We start from the raw sequence: 7,432 nt of genomic DNA on the forward strand, positions 1-7,432 counted from the left end.
ACTCCCTTCAGGGTTTATGGTAGTTGTTACAACTGTTGTCTTTTGAGAGACAACAGAGGTGGTTTTCTTTGACTTGTGTTTTGAAATTTTAGTTTTGGTGGCTTTGGTAGGAACCTGTTTGGACAAAGACACAGATTCCATTGCCACACTGGAAGGCAAAGAAACAATGGGGTTGGAAACAGTAGGAGTTATAGAAGTGTTTACCTCACTTACCTGTGGTGCATTCATGATTGGCAAATATACCAATGGCACCTGGCTGTTGAGGTTGATTCTCAAAAGGTCTGCAAGGACCCTTCTCTCTTGTGCCCAGCATTTTAGTTTATTGTTCTCATTAGATATAACCAATCCTTCAGCAACATCGTTAGCCAATAACATAAAGAATCTAGCATAGTAGATGTTATGTGGTCTATTAGCTTTGTTACCTAATCTGGAACCTAATTCTAGCATGACATAGTTGCTGAAATTAAAGTACCTATTAGAAACTAGCATATAGAGTATATTAACAAGAGATGAAGTTATGGCATCAAAATTGCTAATCTTCCCAGAGAAAACCTTGATAAAGGCATCTCCAAGAAAACTCCATTCTTTCCTAAGGCCCTTCCTTCTAATACTACCTAAACTAGCAGAATCAAAAGCATAGCCTATGGAATCTAACATAGCAGATACATCTTTATCAGTGTGTGGTGTCATGGCATTATTCTCAGGCAACTTAAAGCAAGACTGTATATCATCACAGTTAATGCAATAATCCTTACCTTTGAGAGAGAAGGCAATAGTCATATCTGTGGAGTTGAACTCTGCAGTTGTCCAAATTTCCAGCATTGCATAGCTTAGTTTGCAGTTTTTGATGAAGTCCATCATCTTGTGATAATCAGAATGGGCTTCATTCTTTTCAACCAAGGCTACGAAATTATTCTTTTCATAAACAAATCCAGATTGAGACATAATTTTGACTACTGGTGCCATTGTTGTGAGTAGAGGTTGCAGAGAAAAACTTGAGAATTTTGGGAGAGAAGGAGAATAAAATTGCAAGAAAGCGTAAAGTGAAAATAAAAATTCAATGGGCTTTTATACTTTCTTGAATTAAAACGTAAATAAAATGATTAAATGATACTTTTAAGCAAATTACAGCCGTTTAAGAATAAAGAAAACTATAGAAATTCTGAAAACTGCCTTTAATACAAATACATACAACAGTGTATATCTGTATCAACGGTTAAGAAAAAAAAAATCAACGGTTGTGACTCACTTAAAGTAACTGATGTGACACTTCAACGGATAAGGTAAATAGTTATCCGTTGATGATCAACACTATTTTATCCGTTGATAAAATTACCAGAAATGTATTTGTCTTTCAACGGATAATGAACATCCGTTGATAGAACAATTTTGGCTTTCAACGGATAGGGAATATCCGTTGATAGAATAAGTCTTACTTAAAGCCAACTTTGTTCTTGCAGCAAATTCATTTCAGGCTTCAAGGCAGATTATATAGAGGACATAAATTTATGAATAATTAAGCATACCTAGCTCACTTACTAATCTTGTGAATGTTGATTCATCAAGTGGCTTGGTAAATATGTCTGCAATCTGCTTTTCACTTGGAACAAAATGAAGTTCCACTGTACCTTTCATCACATGTTCCCTAATGAAGTGGCTTGATATCAATGTGCTTGGTTCTTGAGTGCTGCACTGGATTTTCAGTAATGGCAATGGCACTTGTGTTGTCACAGAATATAGGAATTTTGTCAACAGTTAGTCCATAGTCAAATAGTTGATTCCTCATGCATAGTATCTGTGCACAGCAACAACCAGCAGTAATGTACTCAGCTTCAGCTGTTGATGTAGAAACAAAATTTTGCTTCTTGCTGAACCATGACACAAGCTTGTTCCCTAGAAATTGACAGGTGCCAGTTGTGCTTTTCCTGTCTATTTTGCAGCCTGCATAATCTGCATCTGAGTAGCCAATTAGATCAAAACCAGACTCTCTAGGGTACCAAATTCCTAGATTTGGAGTCCCTTTGAGATATCTGAAGATTCTTTTAATAGCCACTAAGTGAGATTCTTTAGGGTCAGCTTGAAATCTAGCACAGAGACATGTAGAAAACATTATATCAGGTCTGCTAGCAGTTAAATATAAAAGTGAGCCAACCATGCCTCTATAACTTGAAATGTCCACAGACTTTTCAGCCTTGTTTAATTCAAGTTTGGTGGCAGTGGTCATGGGAGTTTTTGCAGATGAACAGTCCATTAAGTCAAACTTCTTTAAAAGATCATAAATATATTTAGTTTGACTAATGAAAATTCCACCACTAACTTGTTTAACATGTAAACCAAGAAAATAAGTTAGCTCTCCCATCATGCTCATTTCATATTTACTTTGCATTAACTTAGCAAACTTTTTACAAAGCTTATCATCTGTAGATCCAAATATATTATCATCTACATAAATTTGAACAAGTATTGTAGAGCCATTAACATTTCTAAAGAAAAGATTTTTGTCAACAGTACCTCTTGTGAAGTGATTATCTAGAAGAAATTTTGACAAAGTCTCATACCAGGCTTTAGGTGCTTGCTTTAGTCCATAGAGTGCTTTCAACAGATAATACACATAGTCTGGAAAGTTTGGATCTTCAAATCCTGGAGGTTGGCTTATATAAACTTCTTCCTATAATTCCCCATTTAGAAATGCACTCTTGACATCCATTTGATAGACTTTGAAATTGGCATGGGCTGCATAGGCTAGAAAGATTCTGATGGCCTCAAGTCTGGCAACTGGAGCAAATGTTTCATCAAAATCTATTCCCTCTTGTTGAGAATAACCTTTAGCAACCAATCTGGCTTTATTCCTTATGACAATGCCATTTTCATCCATCTTGTTTCTGAATACCCATTTTGTGTCAATAGAACTCTTGTTCTTTGGCTTGGGTACCAGCTTCCATACTTTGTTCCTCTCAAATTGGTTTAGCTCCTCTTGCATTGCTAAAATCCAATCTGGATCTAATAGAGCTTCTTCTACTCTCTTAGGTTCCTCCTGTGATAGAAAGCTACTATACAGACATTCATCTTGAGTAGCCCTTCTAGTTTGCACTTTAGATGTAGCATCACCAATGATCAGTTCAAAAGGGTGATTCTTGGTCCATTTCCTTTGAGGTGGTAGATTAGCTCTAGATGAGGTTGCCTCAGTATTGTCATGATGTGAGATAGAATGTTGATTGGTTGAAACTCCCCCTGAGTTGCTGATCCTTTGAAAGATTGATTATCCGTTGACAGACTGTGATCAACGGATCCTTCATTATGAACTTCAACAGATGATGCACTTTGTCTTTCAACGGATGTTGCATTGCTTTTTTCAACGGAAGTTGAATTATGACTTTCAACGGATGCAGCATTCTGTGCATTATCCAAAGGCAGATTTTGAATTCTTCTTGAGATGCCTTCTTCATCATTCTCATCTTCACTATCATCACAATATATCTCAATATTGTCAAATTTGAGTCCTTCATGATGTCCCTCATCTGTTAGTCCATCAATCTTTTTATCATCAAACACAACATTCACAGATTCCATGACAATGTTGGTTCTTAGATTGTAGACCCTATATGATTTTCCAGTAGAATAACCAACAAATATTCCTTCATCAGCCTTTGCATCAAACTTCCCTTTGTGATCAGATTGATTCCTTAAGATGTAACATTTGCAACCAAAGACATGCAGAAAGTTTAAAGTTGGTTTTCTTCTCTTGAATAATTGATAGGGAGTCATGCCTTTTGCCTGATTGATTAGAGAAATATTCTGAGTGTAACATGCACAGTTAACAGCCTCAGCCCAAAAATAAGTTGGGAGCTTTGACTCTTCAAGCATTGTCCTTGCAGCTTCAATTAGTGATCTGTTCTTCCTTTCCACCACACCATTTTGTTGTGGAGTCCTTGGAGCTGAGAACTCATGCATGATCCCATTTTCTTCACAGAACAACTTCATGGTTGAATTTTTGAACTCAGTTCCATTGTCACTCCTAATATTCCTTACTTTGAAATCAGGATGATTGTTGACTTGCTTGATATGATTGATAATGATTTCACTAGCTTCATCCTTTGATCCAAGAAAATAAACCCATGAAAACTTTGAGAAATCATCTACAATCACTAGGCAATATCTTTTCCTTGAAATTGACAATACATTGACTGGTCCAAAAAGATCCATGTGTAGCAGTTGTAATGGTTCATCAATTGCAGATTCAAGCTTCTTACTGAATGATACATTCTTTTGCTTTCTTTTCTGACAAGCATCACACAGTCCATCCCTTGTGAAATCTACTAGAGGTATTCCTCTAACTAAGTCCTTTTTGACTAGATCATTCATTGTCTTGAAATTCAAATGGGACAGCTTCTTGTGCCATAGCCAACTTTCAACTGAGCTTGGTTTGCTGAGAAGACAAGTAATAGATTCTGCATCTGTAGAGTTGAAGTCAGCTAAGTACACATTCCCTTTTCTAACTCCAGTTAGAACCACTTTATTGTCCTTCTTACTTGTGACAATACAGGCTTCAGAATTGAAGGAAACAGTATTCCCTCTGTCACATAGTTGACTGATGCTCAATAAGTTGTGTTTGAGACCATCAACCAATGCAACTTCATCAATGATGACATTTTCTTTTGAAATCAAGCCATATCCCATAGTGAATCCTTTGCTGTCATCTCCAAAGGTTATGCTAGGGCCAGCTTTCTCCTTAAACTCTGTGAGCAGGGTGAAATCTCCTGTCATGTGTCTTAAACAGCCACTGTCCAAGTACCATAGATTCCTTCTTTTTCCCTGCACACAACAAAATCAATCAAGTTGATTTTGGTACCCAAGTTTCCTTGGGTCCAGCCTTGTTAGTCTTTTTCCTATACTTCATTCCTCCTGCATCTTTTGACTTAGGTAACTTTGGGTCAACCTTGATCTCAGATGTGGTTGGTTGAAGTGTAGGGTTAGTCACAGAATCATTTAGCACATTTGATTGAATTTGATAAGGCATAGATTGTGCAAACATGTTATTCCACATAGGCATATTGTATGGCATTTGAGGCATACTAAATGCAGTAAAATAAGGATTATTAATATATGGCATGTTTGCAAAATGTGCATGGGGATTCTGATGAGACATAACAGGCATAGCATGCAGAGGTGACATAGACATGTTAGGCATGGAGGGATTTGAAGGCATGTGAGCATTTTTAACAGATTTGCAATTATCAGATAGGTGATTAACACTTTTACAATGCACACAGCTTTTTCTAGGAGCATACCTATCAGGTGTGTAATTGTTATATTTATTAATCCCTACCTTCCCATTTCTTTTAGATTTTCTTTTAGTTTCCTTCTTATCCTCAACCAACTTAAGCCTATTTTTCAGCTGATCTAAAGTCATGTGTCCTATATTCACCTTACTGGCATCTTTGGATGTGCTAGCTCCTTCTTTGACAAAGTTCTTGAGAGTTGAATCATCCTTCTTATTGAGATTTTTATTTTTAAAATTACTTGCCTGTTTTAATTGATGAGCCTTCAACGAATGCTCTTTTTCTTCCTTCAATGGATAACTTTCATCATCCGTTGATTCCACATCCGTTGACAATCCATCAATTAATTCTAACTCCTTTTTGTTTTTCTTCCAGGCATCCTCACAGAATGATTCAATTCCCTGGACCTTGGCAATCTGAACACTAACATCCCTAGATGTTTTCCAGGCCTTGATTACCTCTTGCTCACTTTCTAACTGTTTAGAAAGAATTTCTACTTTCTTAACAGCTTCTTCTAGTTCACTCTCAACAGTCAAGCATCTAAGTTTAATCTTTTCAAGCTCAATTACCTGATCTTCTAACACAACATTCCTATCACTTAAAAACACATTATTCTCTTTGATCCTAGTGTTTTCTTTAGCTAGTGATTTAAGGGAAACACGCAAATGATATAATTCATTGGACATATCATTTATGGCTTTATTGCATTCATTTTTAGAAAGCTGAGAGAGATCAGTAGTAATTACCTGGTTGCTTGATTAACTAGTTTCATTTTCATCAGAATTAGCCATCAGGGCTAGGTTGACATATTCCATATCATCATCTTCATTGACTCCATCTGCTGCCCAATCATCTTGAGTGAGAAAATCTCTTTCCTTTTGTTTGAGCAAATCAAAATACTTCTTTTTGTAATCAACTTGCTCAAATTTCTTCTTATCAGAGGTTGGCTTCCTACACTCACTTGCAAAGTGTCCACTAATGCCACAGTTATAACATTTGAACTTGGATTTGTCCACCATGTTTTTGTTTGGCTTAGTGAATTTTGTATTTTTCCTGAACTTCATCTTTGCAAACCTCCTGGACAGAAAAGCCAGATGTTCATCAACATCATCAGAGTCATCCTGACTGGAATTGTTTACATCCTCAGCTACTTGCTATTTACCCTTGCTTGATTCTGATTTGCTTGTGCCAATTTTGAGACTTGGCATTGTCTTCTCCTCATTCCTGGCTCCAACCTTCTCACTTTCAGCTACAAGTGCAACTGATCCTCCTTTTCTCTTTCCATTTTCCAACAGCTCATCTTGCTCCATCTCAAGTTCATATGTCTTCAAAATTTCATATAATCTTTTAAGTGTGAAGTCCTTATAATCTTGAGAATTTCTTAGAGAAACAGTCATAGGTTTCCATTCCTTTGGTAGAGACCTTAGAAATTTTAAATTGGAGTCCTTGACTTGGTACATTTTGCCATACAGCTTCAATCCATTCAACAGTTTCTGAAATCTGTTGAAGGTATCATTCAATGATTCTCCTTCTTCAAAATGAAAATATTCATACTGTTGAATGAGAAGCTGCATTTTGTTTTCTCTAACTTGCTCAGTGCCTTCACAGATAAGCTGCACAGTATCCCAAATTTCCTTATCAGTTTGACTGTTAATGACATTGTCAAACATATCTTGATCTAGGCCATTAAACAGAATGTTCATGGCTTTCTTGTCCTTGTGAACCTCTTCAATATCTTCAACAGTCCATTCTGCTCTTGGCTTGGGAATAGACTGTCCAACAGCAACTGTTGCAGTAGCAGCTGTGGCCACCTTGTGAGGGATGTGAGGACCATTTTCAATGCAGTTGATGTAGCTTTCATCTTGAGAGAGAAGATGTAAATGCATCTTCACTTTCCAGTGATGATAGTTATCTCTTTCCAAGATTGGAATCTTTACACCAATATCCTTCTTACTCATGATGTTAGCAGAATAGATCTTTAAACTCTTTGTATATTAAAAGCTTGCTCTGATACCAATTGTTATTCCCATTGGACTAACAATGAGATTTACAGAAGGGGGGTTGAATGTAAATCTCAAAACTTTTTCAAGTTTTGAGTAGTTTCTAAGGCTAAGTGTTTTAGTGAGCAAATGTGTGTGAATGGCTTGAAGCTA

The sequence above is a fragment of the Apium graveolens genome, chromosome 1, assembly GCF_009905375.1.
Source record: "Apium graveolens cultivar Ventura chromosome 1, ASM990537v1, whole genome shotgun sequence".
NCBI classification, from domain to species: domain Eukaryota; kingdom Viridiplantae; phylum Streptophyta; class Magnoliopsida; order Apiales; family Apiaceae; genus Apium; species Apium graveolens.